The sequence below is a fragment of the Sabethes cyaneus genome, chromosome 3 (assembly GCF_943734655.1).
Source record: "Sabethes cyaneus chromosome 3, idSabCyanKW18_F2, whole genome shotgun sequence".
In the NCBI taxonomy this organism is placed as follows: Eukaryota; Metazoa; Arthropoda; class Insecta; order Diptera; family Culicidae; genus Sabethes; species Sabethes cyaneus.
This window is the reverse complement of record NC_071355.1, coordinates 145,446,013-145,467,693: the sequence shown is the minus strand read 5'-3', so window position 1 is coordinate 145,467,693 and position 21,681 is coordinate 145,446,013. Positions and strand designations below refer to the sequence as shown.

At 38.2% G+C, this 21,681-nt stretch overlaps 1 protein-coding gene across 8 annotated transcripts in view; it reads left to right on the top strand.

Moving 5' to 3' along the window:
- The window catches only part of LOC128744519 (cytohesin-1), a 78,460-nt gene that overhangs the window by 23,681 nt on the left and 33,098 nt on the right, over positions 1–21,681 (top strand). For 2 of the 8 annotated variants that reach the window (XM_053841585.1, XM_053841584.1), the window contains exon 1: positions 1,293–1,915. The exons of 1 other annotated variant lie outside the window; for it this stretch is intronic. The gene's annotated coding sequence lies outside the window, so the exon portion shown is untranslated. Of the gene's footprint in view, positions 1–1,292; positions 1,916–21,681 lie in introns of those variants that run through there. 5 more of the 8 variants (XM_053841586.1, XM_053841589.1, XM_053841588.1 and 2 more) reach the window with 5 other exon arrangements.

Here is a 21,681-nt window from a genome sequence, read left to right as displayed (position 1 = left end):
GCAGCTGTAGGTTTGTCAAGTGTAATTATGCACCGAATCAAAGTGACCCGTATAAAAAGTGTTCGATCATTAGTGCAAAGTGTTGTTGGCCGATTCTATTTAAGTTACAGGGACAATCATTCAAGCAGTGTGGAGTTGATTTGAGAACACCATGTTTTTGTCATGGTCAGCTTTATAAGGCATGTTTCAGATTTTAGGATAGGATGCAGTACTAAACTAATGAAATAAATAAAAAGCTGTGTTCAAAAAAGTACAATAACAACACTATTCATTTCCTATGGGTGAAAATGTATGGGATGTCATGTCGGTTCGTCGGTGGCGTATCTATTGTTGTTAATAATCTAAACTTTTGGACATTTTTCAAACCTATTCTGCCAAAAAATCCCAGAATACCATAAAATGTTGTACACTGGCAGCTAAGGGACTTTGAACGAAAATTTAAAAAATTCAATGTCTTCTATTTTCCAAGAGAAACTCAAAATGTAAATTTTTACAAAAAAATTGCTCTAAATGCTTGATTCAAGAATTAAATTAGTTCGAAGAGATAACCCTTTAGACACTAAACAAGTGGTCAACCTGGAACATAAGCAGTTCATTTAACGTTATGAACAAAAAATAAAAATAAAATTTTCCAATTTTGTCGCTGTCCCATTTTTGTCATCCCTAATTTATCATGGGGGTGATTATATCGGGTCATTACTGATTTGTTTTATTTTTTTAACTCAACATAGAACCGGAAAAGGTTTCTTCTTTATTTTCGGATTCTACCAAAACTTTGACTGTGTGTTTACTTCAGCTTAAAGTCGTTGTCCTGAAGCACCGTTTCTGTAACATGTACAAATTTATAATCAAGAAATCGTAACTTGTTTCGGGATTACGATTTGAATAAGCAATCCTGAAATAATGTTCTCTAAGACATCCGGCTGGTAGTATACAACGCCAGGGATGTTGGGGATAAGCTTTAAAGAGAGAACCCGTCCGTGTTCGTATATATTTGTTCAGCATGTATAGCGGCGTGCCAAGTTCAATGTATTTTGTTTTATTTTTTCCCTATTCTCTGGTGGTGTTAACTTGACTCTGTGTTGTGTTGTGCTTTTATTTTTCTTCTCGCACTCGGGTTGCCTCTCGCTCTCCGGGCCAGTCCAGTCCACCGTCCTGTACGTATGCGAGCCGGGGAAGTCACATCACAACAAAAACGTAAAGTAGTACCGTGGTTGTCGTCGTCGTCCGCCGTTGCTTTTGCTGGTCGTTGCTCGGCTCAGCGTGCGGCCGGCTGCAGCATTGTGTATACGTAATTTGTCGCCCTGGTCGTGCTACGTCTAGATTCTAGATAAATTCATTCTCAGTGTTTAAACCATTCGCGAGATAGAAGGTCGTACGAACCGTTGCCGAGCGCTATTCTTAAAACTTTTTTGCGCGGAACTCGTGACGGGCTGTGCGTATCTTTCGAATATTCTCCGTAATATTGTGCCTTACTGTCGGAATTCGTCACACGTGCCTGGCTTATAGTACGCCTACGTGTGCCAGCTTTACTACTTCGCATATCCTCTACGGAAAAAATCTAATCTGTAGCTGTGTTCCACGGTAAAAGCTACCGACGAGATGAGAAAATGTTTGCCTGAAATGATTGTGTGCCGGTGTTTATTCATATGGTGTGATATTTGGGTGATGAAAATGAAATAGTTCAGTTGCGCAGTTTTAATCAACAAATGTATGGTGCCTTGTGAATAGGATAGAAATCCGAATTAATTCCGCATGAGTTCCGAGTTTATCGTTTTGTGTGAAAGATATTCAAGACTCGAATTGAAGATTAATTGCTAAAAGCCGTGACATAAGGAGGAAGAGAACCAACCATTGGTTATTATTCACTATCAAGTGCTCTTGAATTAAAAAGACGTTTCCTTGAGCTAGAAGTGTAGGTGCAAAATATTTCGCTTCTCGGGAAAAACTCGGCTAAAATTACTCACCCCACAAGCTAGTGGTGAATCACGCGTTTGCTCAGTTTGAACGAAGATACAAGTTATCAACTTGCTTTGACAAAGATCGAACCCTGCCTCGGTGTTGGTGTGCGAATTCAGTATGCAGGCAGCATTGTGTCTTTCAATGGTTCGATTTGTTTATACAAAATCGTCACATCACGTCATCGTCAGTTTGAGCAAGTTGTCTGCTGCCGTCTGTGACGGGATGCTGCAAAGAGCAAACTGAAGATTCTATGTGTTGTATCTGCCATCCACCAGCTTCGAACACGCAGAAGACGTTCAACCTAAACAAGATTCGTTTGAATCGTGAAAAATAGCTTGTGCGATATCTAGAGGGAAAATTATTGCTCACTAGTTGGAAACAATATTTCATTCAATACATAACGGGATAAGTAAAGTAGCACTGGGCACAAACAGGGCAGACTGTAAGTTAGACTCTAACAATTAAATGAATTACAGAATTGGTTCGAACGCTTCTGTTTTGCACATGTGGTGAGAGTCCACCAGATGGTTTAGCGTGTCAGTAGCAAAACAGTTGTCATCACAAAACAGCTATCAGTAACCTTAATTACGTTATCTTTCGTCGCTTATCATGCATTTGTACCTGGAACACTCACAAGAAAAGGTTACACACCTTTGGTATCTGTGAGCTATTTCTGAACATGTATTTAATTTCATATCAATAATGGTGTGCCATTTGCTGTGGAAAACTGCACCTTGATCTCTCACGTACATTTTCAATGCCATGTGGTTTTGAGTTTTACTCATATCGAGATTGTTTTTTAACGCTAGATTGACAATTTTGGCATGGAATTAAAAAATGATGCGTTGTTGTTTCGAAAAACTGCAAAGTTTGCCAAAGTTTGGGTCATTTCACGCGAAGTGTCCGAGGCCCGTGTAATCGAACTTCTCGGATTTGAAACAAATTTTGTCAGATTGTTTGTTTCAGGTCAATAACAAAAAATCTTAAGTTTGGTGCCGGTTGGACCTTCCCTCGATTATTGGGAGTACCTCTTTTTTAAAAGAAAAAACCCGTTTTTGTCAATCTTTTTTAATCTCACACTAACGCAGCCAATTCTTGAAGACATCCTGGAAAATGATGATTAGTTGAATCAATCATTTTTCTTGTCAATGGCCAGGCCAACTGCGCTGCATGAAGCGCAGAGAGAATTCCAAGGAATCAAGTGGAACCAGAAAAAATATCTTATTCCATTAAACTGCTTGAAATCAAGGGGAAGGAAGAAAGCGTGGACCTCTCGTACCAAACGCTTACCATATACATAGATTCCCATATACATATACATAGATAATTTAGACCAGAAGCCAGGCTGCAATTGGCCAAGGATATAGCGCCTTATTTCGCTCTCTGAAAATAGATTAGTTTGCCAAAAATATTAGTTTAAATCATATAATACTTGAAAATAAAATCGTTTAATGGTTGTCTAAAACTACATTTGTAAGGTTAGTAACTGAATACCGCACGACCCCGCACCTCCTAGCTTGGCTACTCAATTGTACAAATTAAAGTATTTCCAGGTATGGCCACGTGGAGGCGCTTGGAAGGAGCTTGGGATGGCTAGAGCTATGTTGGGCGATTTTCTTAGTTGTCTTCCCCATTACATATCCTCACGACGAAAATTTTTTCGGTTCAATTTGAAAACTAACATTTTTCTCTCAATGAGTGCAATTCTATCTCAAAAATTTGTCCATCATGTGTGTCAGATATTTTGCACAAATCTTCTCGATTTTACGACTACATGCATTACACACATGGAGCAGAAGGCTCAAGTTGATGCAATCTATACCGACATGAAAGCGGCGTTCGATCGGATAGACCATGGCATATTGTTAAGGAAAATCTCGCGGCTTGGTGCATCACGGAAGTTTACTGCATGACTGAGTTCGTACTTACGCGAAAGAGTTCTCCGTGTAAAGCTTGATAAATGCTGTTCTACTGAGTTTACTAATAATTCTGGTGTCCCACAAGGCAGTAACATGGGGCCTCTATTATTCGCACTATTTTTCAACGATGTTACATTACTGTTGGGTGTTGGCGTAAAACTTGTGTACGCCGATGATTTGAAGCTTTATATGCCGATACGATCCATCGAAGACTGTCGCCGATTACAAGAGCTCCTGGAGGTATTCGTAAGCTGGTGCCGTAGTAACTGGTTACTTATTAGTATAGCTAAGTGTCATGTTATTACCTTTCACCGCACTGTGAATCCAATAGTGTTCCAGTATCAGATCGACAACCAGGAACTAGCAAGAGTAGATCACGTTAGCGACCTAGGTGTTTTGTTAGATGCGAAGCTCTCTTTCAATTCACACCGCACAAACGTCATCGCTAGGGCAACACGTCAGCTTGGCTTCATCTCGAACATTGCTCGGGATTTCAACGATCCTCATTGCATAAAGGCCTTATATTGCTCACTGGTGCGACCGCTACTTGAATATGCTACTTTAGTATGGTGTCCTCAACAACTTGTTTGGAACTTGCGAATAGAACGTGTACAAAAACGGTTCCTCCGATTCGCACTACGTGATCTACCTTGGCGTGATTCGGCGAACTTGCCCCCGTATCCCGACCGCTGCCGCCTTCTTGGCATCGACACTCTTGAACGCCGCCGAAAGATTGAGCAAGCAATGTTTGTAGCAAAAGTGATAAATAGGGAAATCGATAGCCTGAGAATTCTATCGCAGCTCAACTTTCGTGCCGCGCAACGTACCCTCCGTTCTAATGGTTTGCTTCAGCTCCGCTTTCACCGCATGACGTTTGGATTTAACGAACCGTTAACCTCCTGCATGCGTACCTTTCGTACAGTAGAAGACCTGTTTGACTTTGGTGTGCCGTCTAACAAATTTCGACAAAAGCTTTTATTGTGTAGACTATAATATTTTTGTGTCAGTTTTCGAAATTTTTCATTAAGACAATTAGTCAGATGAATGTTATATTAATAATAAATAAATAAATATTTTTACATAATACAATATAATTTTACATTTGTTGGAATTGGATTTCGACTTGAACATGCTAAATGCATTTTGGACTAAGACCGAGGGTTCGACATAACCTTGGCGATGCAATTAATGTAGTTCAATCTCTTGAACCTGTTCAAGCGTTTCAAAATTTCGATTCGCGATGTTTCCATCTGATTTATCCATAAGACGACGGAAGTTGCCAGACTCAATGTTTTCAAGATCCGGAACACACCGAGCCGGAACGACAAACAAAACACGGTTGCCATGGCCCGCGACAAGAAGCTGTAGCGAGAGTTGTTGACGAAACCGAAGTATGTCGTAATGACGATGTGATTTACATAAAGGCGCACACAAAGTAGTTGCCACGGCTGGCCGTTTCTGTGGAGGCAATATAGAATGAAGTGGACAATTCCACCAAAAAATTCTTGGTTTGGCAGACAAAATAGGCCAGTCGTTCACTAGAAGGGGTTCCGTCAACAGGTAAATCTACTGCCATGAGTGTATTCAGAAGTGCATGCTGCCCTTCCTGCGGTCTCATGGAGGCGAGACGCTGCTGTTTTGGCCGGATTTGGCATCCTACCACTACGCACTGTCGATATATGACTGGTATAGAGATAACAACCGTGTTTTTCTATCGAAAGTCGGAGCTTTCCCGAAGGAGAAAGGCAACATGAAGGGCAGACTTCGTAAAATACCCAATGTATAGGAGAACAAGCTGGCTTCGAAGAAACAGTGAGCAAAAGTATTAAAAGTCAGTCCCACCATTGCCTAAAACCCTCTGAGTGGTGTTATGGGCCAGATGCGAGAATTCGATTATGGAGTAATAACAATAACGATTCAGTTTATTCCCTGACAACTTAAAGAAAAAAACGACCACCACATGAGCAGAGGCACGAGAAAGTGATTCTACAGCATGACAATGCTTGGCATCATGTTGCTAAATCTGCTAAAACCTACTTAGAAATACCGATTTTCATTTTAAGAAGGCATACACGACTCAAAATTTAAAAAAAAACATAATTTTTTTTATTTCAGTTTGTGATTGTATTGTTGTGTGAGCTTCTACCAACAAAACAAAAACGCTTGTTTCAATACGTGGGGTAGTTTTAGAGAGAAAGGTACATAAAGTTTGAATATCATGTTTTTACAGGAGTGGCGTTTTATTGTATCGAGCTTGTTCCACGCCGCACTGGAATGCTTATGTGTACGATCGTTTTTCGCCCACTTCCCGAAGTCGGATCATTACAAAATTACAATCAAAATAAGCGGAAAAGACTATAGAATCAAATCTGAAATAAAAAAAATTATGATTTTTTCAAAATTTTTAGACGTTTATGTCCCTTTAAGACCACCACTGGCAAGCTGAAAAAAGATGCTATGAAATATATATCTCAAATTACGTGTGCATTGGCATTAACTAAATGAAACAACCAATTTATCTTTAGCAAGGTTCACAATATTCATATCATTATTGGGATATTTCCAAAATTTGTTATGAAACTAATAACAAACGACATGATTTTAGACCTACCTCGTGTTTTGTGTTGACCATGGATGAGGTCAGGCATAGAAAGGGGACGGTTGAAGAAAGTAATGAAACAAAGATATTGGTAGCGTTCCAAACAGAACGGGAACTAGACGTGAAGGGGAAAGTTAGGGAAGGGAGGGTAATTGAAGCAACGCTTAAGAAGTCGTGTATCGCTTCTTTTTGTCCAAGCTGAGGGGTCAAACTGGATTACAACCGGATTCGAACCCACTACTCCTTCCCAGGCCCTGTGGCTTGCCGGTGTTTATCCAGTCCGCTGTGGTTCAAAGGATTAAAGGATCTCAGCTTTCCAATGGTCGTGAGCTTCAACCTAACATCAATTTGGCGTTCATGGAAAAAAGGCGATTTTCTGATAAAATCCAACATCGCGACCCAGTTCAAGATAACCGTCAAAATTTTTTTTGCTTCAAAAGCTTCGAAAATTCTATTCTTCTTGTCATTAAATGACAAATTTTGTTAGTTGTTAGTTGTTTCATTGCAAATTCAAGATATATCACTTGATATAGATTTCAAGATTTGCTAAAAATTTACCGTATTTTTGAAACCGTCGGGCCCCTTGGTGAACGAGGTCTACAGTTTCGACTTTTTAAGGCACTAAAGGCGTGTTTTTCATTTTTTAACTATTTTCAACCATTCAAATACTCGTGTCAGTTCAACAGACGGCCCCGTTTCTACGAGAATTACTCATTAATTATAGTGTCACCCGTTGTGAAATAACTATCATTTAATTTGGTTACGACATTTTTGTAACAACCCTTTTTTTGTATGCCAGAAGGGCACTGGATGTAAAAATGCCACTGCGACAGTCACGAAGATTGTCTTTTGTAGCTGGCCCCGATTGCTGTACACAGTTTACGGATTGCTCATACCCATTGATGGAGTTGAGCTGGGTTGTAAGACTGTGCCCCAATTAGGTATTACATGGTTAATAAAACCAACTACCTTCTTGGGATGAAGTTTCCATACTCGGGAATGGAGATTACAACCCTTACCAGTAACATTGTCTTTGGTTGCTTTTTTCAATTCTTTAACGATGCTGTGTAATAAGCACACGCAATTTTCTGTTATTTTACATTTTCTAAGCAAATTGTAATATAACTCCCACTTGCTCCGGTAAATGAAACAAACGGGACCTTAAGCGTTGATTCCTTCTACACTAAAGTCTTTTTATACGGTTTGTTTTGAATACTCAAAAACTTAGGGATCATTTACCAAATACGTGACGAATGTCGGACCTTTGTCAAATGTATTGAGTAATAAATGAATGGTTCCTAAGTTGCCCCGTTCTTAATAATCGAAAAAGCAAATCGTGTGAAAAAAGTACTTGACTGTAGATTCATTTCATGCAAATTTATATTCTTTTTGAAATTAAACCTTCAAAGCAATGCTAGTGAAGAGTTTCTGTGCTAAAAGAATTTTGAAATATTGACATTATACAGTCAAATTAACCTGAACTACGCAATTTATTAAGTCCCATTTGCCCCAAGATACCTTATATAAATTTTGATTTGCGAATCAAAACTTTAGCAGTAAGTCAGGACCTGATTTTTCATCTTGTAATTTAGCTCAAAACTGTGCAAACTTAAATGGGAATCACATGCGATTATAGGCAGCTATTTATGCTTCTATCTAAATAACAGCTCTCTGCTCGACAGACGATTTTGAAGCATATCTCGTTAATCGTTTAATTAAAATGATTTTTATTATTTTATTGTCGTTTTTAATTAATTATTACTTATTCCGTCCAGAACTCCAGAAGGCCTTTTAACCTAATTCTGTTTAATTTTTCTTCATCTTCCCAACCAGTAAAAATTAGAATCCGTTCAAAGAAATCCTAATCAATTGAATTTATTTGATTGTACTACGAAAGTTTTCGAGTTAGAAAATGTTGCCAAAAACCGAAAAACATTGCATTGCATATACAATGTTGATTCATTTCCTGTTTGCGGCGAGCATACCCAGTAGTGAAGTTTGTATATGTTATGCCACAGTCAGTTATTACTTGGTCCATTCGAACGAGCGGAGGAAGGCTACAGTCTCTTCTGAATGCCGACAAATTCCTATGTTTTATGGCGTACCGTACCGGGAAGAGAAGCGAGAAACATATGTTCCACTGGTGTCGATAGTCGCACGCTTCTGCCCCAATATGTTCTCATTCGGTGTCAGACAGGGTTGTACGACAATATGCAAGTATTCAAACATTTCTTCAGTGCCTTCCGCTAGCGTGGTTTGGATAGGCGGCGAGACCATATGGACTGATAAGAACAAGCTGTATGAGGAACCCGTTTCCTGTACATGGTGTGCTTTCTTATCTGCTCGTAGTTGCGATTTCCTTATCTGTTCGCTATTCAATTGAATGGCAGGAATGCAGATACCATCAGGTCTCTTGATTTGTACAAAGACATCTCTATCAGCGATTTCTTGTGGCCTTCTGCAGTCTCCCATGAATGAAACTAAAAATTTTTCTTTAAGTTTGTTTGTGTTTCAGGAATTTTTCCATGCTGGGTTTGTTTACGAAACTAACTGGAGCCTGAACTATTGTATACTTATTCTTCAATCTCAAACATATTATAAATCAGTTGCAAATTTTTCTTCATCCGTAGTATTTACTAGAAAAGGTTAAAGACATTTGTTTATATTCCCAATTGATTATAGATTATGTTTTCATTACTCATTGTTCGGTCAACAATGCAACGCGATCGAACCTAAGACTTTTCTCGGCAGATGCTCCTGTCTCCACTGTGATTGTAACGACATCACTGTCGCTAAGAAGAGTTAAATAATTTAATATATTAAATAACCGTTATTGAATGCAATTGTTTCAAGCCGTACCGTCGTGGTTTGCGCTTCGATTAATCATATTGATAAGATGGGTACTCCGTGCCAAGTTGTAAAGCACTTTAAATGTTATGTATTATCTAATTACAATCACATTTCAGCACGGAATAATGATTTTTTTGCAATTTAAATTCGTAGTCCATAAAAGGTTCTTGTTCGCTTGATATAATCTACCGGTACGTAATTCGGTACTAAACCTAATATGTTATTCTTCAGAGCAAAGGAAAAAGGCCGCCCGCATAAACAATTTAGTTACATTCATTAAACCTGTAGTTTCACTGCACCCTTATCTAAGGTGTTGCAGCATTATTGGTAGGATGGTAGGTAGGTGCGAACTGAAGACACATTTTCATCGTCGTAGTTTATCGACGTCTATGCATTATTTTGTACACAATCGTATGTGAACTGTTTCATCTATAATTTAAGCGAAATTCGCCTACGTCTATTTAAAAATGTACCTCAAATGATGGAACTAGTTAGCACATGGTCTATAGACTAACCAACTGTAGAGGATATGGTGAGCATATTTAGAAAACCTTCCTTTAGCCTTTGCTTTGGTTCGTAACATAATGCTTGCTTTTCGGATGAGGCTTGAATATAGAAAGAGAGGACACAGTGTGTAACATTATTCAAAAGATATCTGTTTAAGATTCCCGAAGCGTGCCGGGCGATTGTTTGGATGGAGAAATTTTCACATATTCTGCCTGTCTTCTGTATGCCTTCCGTTGAGTGCATGCAGGATGTCGAAGCTCGAAGCAAACAGAGGGTAAGACTCCCTTCTCACGCGCGCACTGTCTACGATCAAGAAGTTTGTCGATGGATAATCCTATTTGAATAGAATCAAGTACTGCCAGCATATTTATATTTGCTTGAGGACTGATTCCTGATAGATTGACTTGACTGACTGCCTTTTGTGACCATTGATGAACTCATTGGGATGGATGGGTGTGTTCTCGTCGTTGGATCTGGGTGTCACATAATAAGCGGTTTGTACACACATGTCATTCAGATGACGATGAATTCTTTCGTTTGCCCTTTTTGTGAAAATATCACAAGTTGCTCGATATGACCTAATCTGTTGAACATCTAACTGTGTGTCGATGGAACAGATAGAGTGCCGTGCCTGCCTGGTGTAGGATGATTGTGATAAAATTTCATGAATATTGATCCCACAGAGTGGAACTAACGATCCAAACGGTCTTTATTTTGCATTTGTATAAGCTTTTATGGTGTTGAAGGTAAATGGCGAAAATGAGAGATTCGCTGATGTGTGCAAATGAAGCCATCGATTTTATTTGTTAAAGCACTGAACTTATTTTCACACTGCGGTACAACGCGTCAAGCCGTTTGTCATAGTGTTATTTTAAACTTTATGCAAAGTGGCGAATCAAATGCGGCTTAGATTGCTGTAAATTGTCTTTACAAATATAGAAAGAGATTGTATGTGATCATCACTGCTTTTCACTGGATGAGAGATGACGTCTGCTTTTTCACTAGATTCCAAGAACAGTTTATCGTTCATGTTCTCAATTGGATACAATTTCAAGAGCCGTGGCCGCTTCCTTAGTTGCTTTGTGTATCAATAATAACGTACTTATGCCACAGTGTGCAGTAAAAAAGGAGAAGATTTATTTCATTTTTATTCAGCAACGGGTCACGTCATTGCTCAAACGTTTTATTTTATTGATAAAAATTGCTTTGAAAAATAAATCCACAACCGTATTAGCGAAACTTGACAGAAGATCTCGTTGAATTAAATTGAATTTCCATTACTATTATTTATCGGAAAAGTTTGGTAGGTAGAATGCACAAAATCGTTGAATATTAAAGTTAATGGCTTGAACCCAGTTGGATGGTAGGTTATCTACCAAAAATTGTTATTTCACTTTACTCCACTGAACGCGAAAGGTTTCATATCGCAGTTTTAATTCAACCAACTGACAAGAACAAGATTGCTAGTTATGAAATTTAGTTCGCAAAGCAAAAATCAAAGCGTAGGTGCCACATTCCGCTGTCGAAACTGGAACATCTGTTTTTGTTCAACAGATTTCACAGTTAGCTGTTAGAAAATAGGACAATTACGGGGCAAGTGCTACCATGCTATTGACTCTAACAACCGCTCCCAGCCAAGATTAGAACATACACTCAAAAAAATCGGCACGTCGCATCCACGTGAAAAACCATGTAAACTTCTGTACAGCAACTTACATGAACTAAGTACTCTGTACTGAACTCATGTACTAGTTAATGGGAAATTTGATCAAATTTACCGGGATCGCACGTAAACTGGTTAGTATGAGTGCGAGTTACCAATAATTCACGTGGATGTTACATGAAAAGTGTGATGGCTGAAAATTACGTATGTTTCCTCGTAAACTTGACGTGCCGATTTTTTTGAGTGTACGAACTGGCTTAATAGGCCAGTGGCGTACACGAGAATCTCTTTTTACGTCCATTCGTTTTTTTCGTTTTACGTGATTTTGTTTTACGTCACCTTTTTTACGTCCAAAACTTGACGTCTTCTCGTTTTACGTCCAAAATTTGAATAAATGACCACTTTTTTACGACCGATTTTTTTTACGTCCCCTCCCAATAGTGGACGTAAAACGAGATTTGAGTGTATCTCGAAGCCAACTGGGAGGTGCAACTCGCAAAACATGTGTTATAATAATTATTAGGCATGTCGTGCCGTCCTATAGAAACCCCGCGGAACAAACTCGACTTATTGAAAAACGCTCGAAGACCGTTTACTAACTAACACTAACCTATTTACTTCAAAATATAAAAATTAGTAGGCAGTTAAGAAACATTCACATAAACAATATAAATATGCGTGGCTTGCCACTTGCAACTCCATGTGTAGACCGCTTAAGAGGGTACAGGAGTTTTACCAACATGTTTTTTGACTCACTAATTTTTTTCAATAATGCGAAAAACGAATTGATTAGGGTTTATTGCATTTTAGACAAACATATACAATTACATTAACATTAACTCTACTCTATGGCTCCTTGAACACGATCGTTAAAGATAAAATGGTACCTACCAAGGATTAGCGCTCGGCGGCTTATGTGAGATAAAAAATTCCAAAATGACATGAATGTATTTTAAATTATCCCGTGTTTGTCTCATCCATCTAGCCTAATCTAATCTCATACTAACGAAGCCAATTCTTGAAAGTATCCTGGAAAATTACGATTACTTGAATCAATCTGTCAACGGTGCGATCTTCCGTACCAAACGCTTCCCATACAGATAATGATTTATTTACAGTCGTTGAGAGTATCTATTCTAAAAAAAGGTTGAGTGATAGTCCGGATCCTCGGAGATGAACTAATTACATTTAGACCAGAAGCCAGGCTGCAATTGGCCAAGGATATTTCGACCTCTGAAAATAGATTAGATTACCAAAAATATTACTTTTAAATAATCCTAACATTTGAAAATAAAATTGCGTGGAGCAATGTTTGCCAATTTCAAAGGGGAGGTGACAAAAACTTTAAAAATAATTTGCAATGGCCTAACTTGACACTTGACTTGAAAATCATAGCGGAGAAAAACAGTAAAAGAAAGAGATAGAGAGTAAGCGAAGAGAGACTAAGTGAAGAGAGAGTAAGAGAAGAGAGAGTAAGAGAAGAGAGAATAAGAGACAGAGAGAGAGAAAGAGCAATTTTTCTGAGATGGCCTTTTTGGAAAATCGAATTTTAGTGTTTAAAATGCTTATTTTTTAGTGTAGAAATTAAGAAATATGCAATTTTCAGGTTCTGTTTTCAGCTATGTAGTCTGTATTTAGCAGCTAAAACGATGTATTGCTTCTATATCCGACGTTTCGGTGGTTTTAACGGTGGCAACTAAAACTTTGCAATTTTTTTACGGCCCTTACGTTCAACAACAAACGAGCTCAGAGTGAAATGAGAGCCAAAATTATGGACGCAGAAGGATATCGTTCTCTTTCTCGTTTCTTCAACAACAAGTCCGCTGGTTTTGCTATCAATTAGGATGCACCAGACGAATGTTTGACGATGTTTGAACAAAATTTTGATCCCGTTGCTATAAAAACATCATGCAGATGGACAATACGTGTTTTGGCCGGATAGAGCATCATCGCATTACGCCAAAAAACACAATCGTTCCTGAATACCCATTCGATCCCATTTTTACCCATGAACCTCGACCCGAAAAATCTGTCTCAGTGCGCCCAATCGAGGATTTCTTCGGGATTTTGAGTTCCTTGGTGTACAAAAATAACTGGAGAACCACGAATTGCAAACAGTTGATTGTTAGAATCAAGAGATGCATTCAGATGCAAAGTTGACATGAAGGCCGTACAACGCTCCTGTTTCGACGTCAAACAAAAGCTTCGCCGAACAGCCGATTACGGACCGTTTTCAAATGTACACTAATTTTTTTACTACAATGGATAATGTATCTTTAATTTCGGTAAATCAGATCTTCTTCATGTATCTCTGCCTTTTTTTGACAGCTTGAGAAAAAAATTCCAAAATTTTAGTTGCCACCCGTTATTCCACCTTTTTCAAGGAAACTAAAATTTTATTACATATAAATTCGTTTTTTCCGTCTTAGAAGAATGACTTATTTTTAACTTACAGAGGCTGTACGTTTTGTTGTCTGCTGTATGTGTGTATCTACTTTGTGATCGTCCATGTAATTTACAAATGGCGTCCTCTTTATATGTGTGTGTTGCTGTGTGAATATTGATAGTGATTGTTTGGTCTTAATTTTGACTGTTTTTTTACTTTTACTACATTTAATATAATAATTTGTTGTAATTGTGTCACTTTTTTCTGTTTTTAATGGTCCGGTAAAACGAGCTTTTGCGGTAAACGTCTGTTAGTATCTCTAGCAAAGGTTTGTGTGCCGTCTGTTTTTGCTGTTGGTCACTTTGATTGTACTGACTGTTTGAGATTTGACGATTGTGTGGTGACGGTTTAGCGTCGCTCTGGTCTGTGTTTGTTTACATTTTTTAGTGTGTGTAATACTCCTGCATATATAATACTTAACCCTTGTGTAGCTGTGCGTTGGTTTATGCTGCTCGTTTTAGCTGCTAAATACAGACTACATAGCGGAAAAACAGAACCTGGAAATTAAGAAATTAACTCATCAAATGCTGAGATGGTCATGCCAATCTCTGGTCGAGTTGGCGTGAAATCCGTCTAATTTCGTTTTATAAATTCGTTTCGCGTTTGCCGTCTTCTTCTCCTCTGTTGGGTACTCTTACCACTGCGTCCATTATTTTAAACTATTGTGGTATGCCCCGTTTTATTGTTTTACTAAACGCTTCAAGCATCACTTATTGAGGAAGTGACAGGCTGGTAGCTGAAGCGAGACATGTGCCAATCAGGAATGACTAGGTTTATGAACCTAGTACCCTGATCGGCGACGCCAACCAGATCTCCCCTTTTTGAGATACTGCAGTCTGCGTACTATTTGTGCTCCACGATTGCAGATCAAGGGTTCCGAGGTTATCATCTTGTACGAAACTGAGATTCCGAAGATGATATTAACTCGGACAATATCCTGTCGCAAGACCGGTAAGCTTGCTGAGATCTCTCTTATTGAGACTCAGCAACTTTTGAGTAACCTAGGGGTGGATACTCGACGTTATATATTTATGTAGATTGTTTGAGCGATTGTACAGCCATCCTACTGGCCATAACTGTTCGGCTCTCCTTTTGTTTCAGCCCACCCTCCAACACACAGTCAGAGATCAGGCAGACTGAATCTCGACCCGTGCGTAGAAAGTTTTGGAGCCACATCTTCGTTTGTCGACTCACAACGAGTCGGCGTGTTGGGGATAGACGAGGATCAGGCCTGAACCCCTGCTAGCGCATCGTTCAAGTCCTGCTCCTCCCCTACTCTACTCTCCACCTCATTCGTTTCTTTGTTTTTCGGCAGAGAGAGCTTGCACGGTAAGAAATCGTCCACTGCATCAGTGACCGGCTTGATGCAGCAAGGGCAAAATGCTGTGGAGGGCGCCCTGGTACTCCACAGGCTCCGTTGCGGCGAGAGAATTTATAGAACCCCTTCCACCATTCATCCCTCGGCACGGGTCGCGTCACACCTTGGATTAGGGGTTTATCCATTCAAGTTTTTACATAATAGCCATGGATAACAGCTATTACAACCATATTCTTTAGGGGCTTTGCACCCTCTGCTTTGGTACCTGGGAGTCAAGAGAACCGTCCTGCAGGCGGAGAGTTTACACTTCAGCCTTCGCATGAGTGCCCTCTTCTCTGTCCGCATACGGCTCTAGTTTCCACCGGTTGTCCGATTTCCACTAAAGAACGTATCCCGGATGGTACCACGAGGAGGCCGAGATAGGAGTTTCTGAATAAGAGCTGTGGAACCACATGGTGGTTCAGGAGCGCATTATTCAACCATATACCATCCACACCATGCCGCCTTTTTATGTGAGCAACGAAAATATGTCAGCCTCCTGGTGATATTCTTGGAAAAATTCTGTCTGCTGCCAGGGACGCTAAATATAAAATATAAAATGCAACATTCCACAAATATAAAATAAAATTCTAAATTGTCAAATGAGACCGTTTGTGAGTAAAATGTGGTCATTATCAGTTTATTTATGCGCAGTTAAAATAAACATAAACTCTGTTAAAATAAACATAAACTCTATTAATATTTTTTTTGAAACGATGGTTCTACAATTGATGAAGGGACGGTAGGGGAAAGAAATGAAATTTTTTTTTTGGTGAAGGAGGGGCAGAGCGGAAAGGAAGGGGGGTGGGGTATTGGTAGCTATGCTTGACAAGTAGTCATTTTGACTCCTACCTCCTTCACCAAAAAAAAATCATTTCTTTCCCCTACCGTCCCTTCATCAATTGTAGAACCACCGTTTCAAAAAAATATTAATATATATGTATGACCGCATTTCAAGGTCAAGACTAAAAACTTGAGATTAGTCTATAAACTCTATTGATATTGACATTGGTCAGACCGAATAAGGAAGGCTGTTATATCCCGAGCAGGAGCGAAGAGCAAAATAATATCAAAATGTGTTATTGGAAATCGGGTAATCCATATCAAAATTTGGTCTTGTTTTGGCTGACATAGTTGGTAAAATAACAAAACATAATATCAAAATTTTATTCCTTTACGGCCAAAAGAATAACTACTTGTGTTATTTGAATAACAAAACAATAACATGACTGTATTCAGAGTTTAGAATAACATATTTTAGTATTATTAAGGTATTGAATGCATGCAGTAGTAAATGAGATATTAAAAAATCATTTTATAAAATAGTTATAATCTAAAATCTCTTTAATCAATAAAAAAAATTGCATGAAATATATCGAATGTCATTTTAAGGCCAAAATAAGATATGATAACAAAATCAGTTATTAAGCTCATCTTACAACCACTGTTTTAAATATCTACTCAATAACAAAATGTGTTATCAATGTATCTCCATATCTATTCAATAACAAAATATACCATTATAACACAGTTTGATATTGTGTATATATTATTTTGCTCTTCGTTCCTGGTCGGGATGGTAGGTTTGTAAAATAATCATGGTTATTTGTGAAATGCTTGTCATTTATAGCTTATTGTGTCAAAGTTTTGCTACTCAATTCTAGTCGGGAAGGATAGGCAAATCAATAGGAACAAAACCCTTCACTTTCGTTTCTCTTCCAAGTATACAAACGTTAGAATGTTCATGAAAGGCAAGAACAACTTACTCCTGTAGTACAGATTCTATATCGCACGTTTACTTTCTTTTAATGAGCAAACTTTTCCGAGTAACAGCAGCAAAACGATGATGGTTGCAGCAAGATTTTCGGGGACCAACGATGACTCTTGTTTTCCCTATACCATGTACTAGTGTTACTCCTTCGGGGTAGAAAGTAGAAAAGTGTGTCGCCTGTCCAATAAAACGCGCGGAAATTGGGAAACTTTTCCACTGTCAAATTTCAGCTGCGTTGCACGCTTCCAGCTTAGGACAGAATTAACCCAATAGTAACAAGCCAGCTTTAAGCTCCATTAGTAGATTGTATATAAATATCACGTAACTAGATTGTTTTATGATTATGAACTTTTTACGATACGCTTATCGTAGTCTGCGTATATTACATTTGCTCGTCTGTTGCTATCACTCATTCATAAAATATATTGGTTATGAGCACCCGTCATCGATTCTCTACTTTCTATCACTAAAATCAAAAAAGTCATTGTATACAAAGGGTTTTTATGCAACTTCGAATTTGAAAATACACATTTAACTGTTCATCATATTGCTGGTTCGGGCTGACGCAGCCAATTATTATTTGATTGGAGAGGTTCGCACATTCTACATCCCGTCCATGTAGTTGATTTGATTGTGCTTGAATAACGGATTATGGGATCTTCCTTTCACGGCGTGTGTAAAAAATATGAACGCAATGTCGACTGGCTCATTCACGCGATTCAATCTGAGCTATATTAGCAGCAATGATAGGCAAAATTATTTCTGCGAGTCATGTTTAATTTGATTTTGACTTTGTGGATACTACTCGTGGTTTGATTAAGTCTGTAACATGACTTTTAATAGATGAATTCAGCAACTTTAGTAAATCGATTGAAATGTGTTCTAAAACGCACGTCTTCAAAACTTTAACCTTTTCTCGAACCTTACAATTTTCTTAGTATCAAACTCGACTGAAGTGTGTATCGATCCGAAAGCATTTTCTGAAACAATGTGCGTGGATGTTTTGTGACGAAGGAAGGGCTTTCGCACAAAGTTTATTCGAAGCACGTTGAAGTAATGAAATCAAAGTGCATACTCTTTTATCGGACGCAAGGCCGAAGCTGTAATTATGTATATGGAGTAATGTAATAAAAATGAACGACAATATCCATCCTATAAATAACCATCATGTAGGTCTCAGCTGGGTAGTAACGTGCACGATAGCAAGAATAGAATCCGCCGCTTGGTACGAAAACAAGAAACGCTCGATGTAAAGCAAGGATGGGGGCGCGTTGGGGTCAAGAAAACCAAAAGAACCGCAAAAACGAAACCAGAGAGTATGTAGGTATAATACTAATGAAGCTTGATGTGTGCATTCTTCGAGAGGATGAAAGCTTTTATGAAAGTGTTAGCTCCTGCAGACTTTATAGGGCCAAGAATGATTTTGTAAATAACGATACAAATACAAATTGAAATACAAATAAGTACTCAACCTGGGAGTTTTACCGTCAGTGTTGACGAGAAAATAATCATAGTAATAAAGTTACTTTCACTTGACGGTTACCGTTTTTTTTAATGTACCCATTCATTATGTGAGTTTTAACAGTCATGTCTATGCAGTTGTTATTTTGTAAATGATCGGATACGCATGTTTCCGGTGACAAAGCTGACGAAAGGTCAGAATCATGAAGCCACAATTACGATCTTTTTGTGTACAAGTTCCACTAGATATAAACGGAAATTCTGAAATGATCAAATTTGCGCAGGCGTTGAATGTCGGAAGACTAGGGTACGTTGCTGATATTGGCTGGCTTACTCTCCAAGACTTTTGAAACGCTGCCTCAATGACAAGAAGACTGAAAATACGATGTTATGGCTGAATAACCAAATAAAGCCATCATTGTTTCAAGGGATATGTGACACGTAGTGTCGTCTGTTGTCGAAACCAAATGTCACCGAGAGCAAAGTGAAAAGCACGCAAATCAAGCAATATACCTATTTCCCTTAAAACTACAGTTTACAAACTTTGCAACTACAATTCTACACTTCTAGGAAAGTAACAAAACAATGTCAATCTTTTCAAATCATCAGCAATTATAAATTAAACGTACAGTACAAATAAATTGCTTTTAGCCTAAAATAGAGTGCTATTGTCATGTTTTATAGTGTATTCTCGTGATGTTTTATGTCATAAAAACCATGTTTTCTCAATTTTCTGTTCAAACTTGTTTCAGTACGCAATTGGTTCAACAAAAACTAAAATCGTCCGATGATTTTGATTTACTGACATCAAAACTACCTTGCGGTGATAGTTGTTCCTATCACCGGACGAGTTGTTCAATTTTAAACACAAAACCAACCGACGCTTTCAACTCGATTGAATGCTCCATTGTGTGGAGTGCACTCTTCATCGAATATATCTCTATCTTTTGCAGCTTGGCCATCGCCAAAGCCACAGCAGTGGTTGTCGAACCGCAAAGTGGTAATTAAAATCACGATAATATCAATTCGGTCATTGATGTACTGCACACATTTCCTGCTAGTCACAATGCTACAATTTAATTAATCAACACACCGCTTTTTGACCTGTCGACTGGAGGGCTCATCGTTATATGTCCTACCCTTGTTCCTGTAAATCCTGTCAGATTAGCTACCAACTTGTTCTCGGGTGCCACAATTTGTTTAATTCATAGTGTGTTGGCCAGCAGAACCCCTACCCCCAATGTCATTTCATCCGTTCAATGCAAACACAAAATGTCACCGCCAGTTTCCGAAAAGTGCACAATCGGATTGGATTGTGTGTAAGCTTTAGTTGCATAGATTGACACCACATTCGATGGTATTGTTTTCCCTGGCCGCAATGTTTGACAATCCTTTTTAATGTGCACATTTCATGCATAATCAAGGCCGCCTAAAATATTTGGCTTGGACTAATCAGTTGACAGCTCTCCTAAGCCTAAGTTATATTTTCAGGTTTTTGCGTCCGTATTTTCTGTTTGAAGAAAGGACATTATGACATTACTTTTTTATGCGTTTTTAGTCGTTTATAAATATCACATCAAGTGTTTCTGAAGCCAGAGAACATTTTTTTTAGACACATATTTCAAGATGTTGTTTGTAGATAGAAGTTCTTTTAAACACTTTACTCTTTCTAGCATTGGAACTTTTCTTGTAAGATATTTAATGATGCCTATTCCAGTTCGAGGCAGAAGGGCCAGCAGCTGATTATACATTTACATTTTTGCTTTTTGTACTTTCCGATCTGATGTTTGGTTTCTGCCAATACAGGTTTCAAAAGCCGGCCTAATGTGTTTCATGCATACTTAAAAAGATAAACTAAACTCATTACCACGATCAAAACAAAACAGTTGTGGTCAGTTGCCAGTAGCGTGGGGTAAGATTGCTAGTCCCTGGATTCAGGGCAATCATAAACATTTTGGTCTGTGACAGTACGTCAGAAAATTCTAGAACTCTATGCCATTCAGGAAAACTGGAACTCTAGGCCATTCTGTTTAAATATTGTACGTGCTTTTTGCCATTGAATGGCTTTAAAATAGATGAAATTTGTCAAAATATGCTGAAAAATAGATCTTTAAATTCTAGGGTACCTATGTTCTCGTTTCCAAATATTACGGAATGAACGAAATTTAAAAGTTTCTCTTTACGGAACCTGTTACAATGTTCCTAATTTTTAGCGCCATTTCGTTTATTCCAGAACGTAATCCTAAATTAATGATGCCTGCTAAATAGCCGAATCTATTGGAGTAGATCAGAAATTACCCTGAGCTAAATGATTATATATAATCACAAATACTGGCGTGCCCAGGCTAAGACACGTTCCCCACCTTCTCTAGATAGTTTAATGTATAACAAAATCATTCCTCAAGGTGTAACATGTTTCAATTCAAAAGACTGGCATTTTTTGCGATAAGTAAATTAATTACGTAAAAATAGGTCCAGTCTCAAGTTCAATTATTACTTTAATTTCTACGTCAATTTAAGTCCCTTTTCCAGTAGGATTCATGTCCCACCACAAGTCATTGCAACCCAAAATCACCTCTGATCTCAATTGCAAGTCCAATTGACGTCCTAATTTAAGTCAAATTTCATGCCCAATTACAAGCTCAATGTCAAATCAAATTTCAAGTTCTGTTCCCAATCCAGTCCAATTTTGAGTCCAACTAAATGCCCCATTTTAAGTCCAATTTTAAATGTGATTAAATCTTTTATCATGATAATTTATCGTTCGAGTATAATTTACTTCCTATTTAATATACCATTGCACAGTGGTCCAGAAACGAAAGTTAAGTGGAAACTTACTTTTGCGGCTAAGCGTTTTATAATAGCTCCCTACAATGTTCAGCAAAGTTGTACAACTCTAATAGACAATTAATGCGAAATCAACGACTAAGCTCCAGTTTGGCTTGTGAACACATAATCCATAATAACTTTTTATAGGAAAGAGATAGAAGGATAACTTTTTCGACAAAGTTGTATCTAAAGATTATATAAGCAACTTTGCCAAAGACTTAGTAGGCGTATTTTTAGGCGTTTCTAACTTACAGGGTGTTTTACAACAAGACCTCTCAAAAATCACTTTTTCGCTGATTTCTTCAAATGCAGTGGTT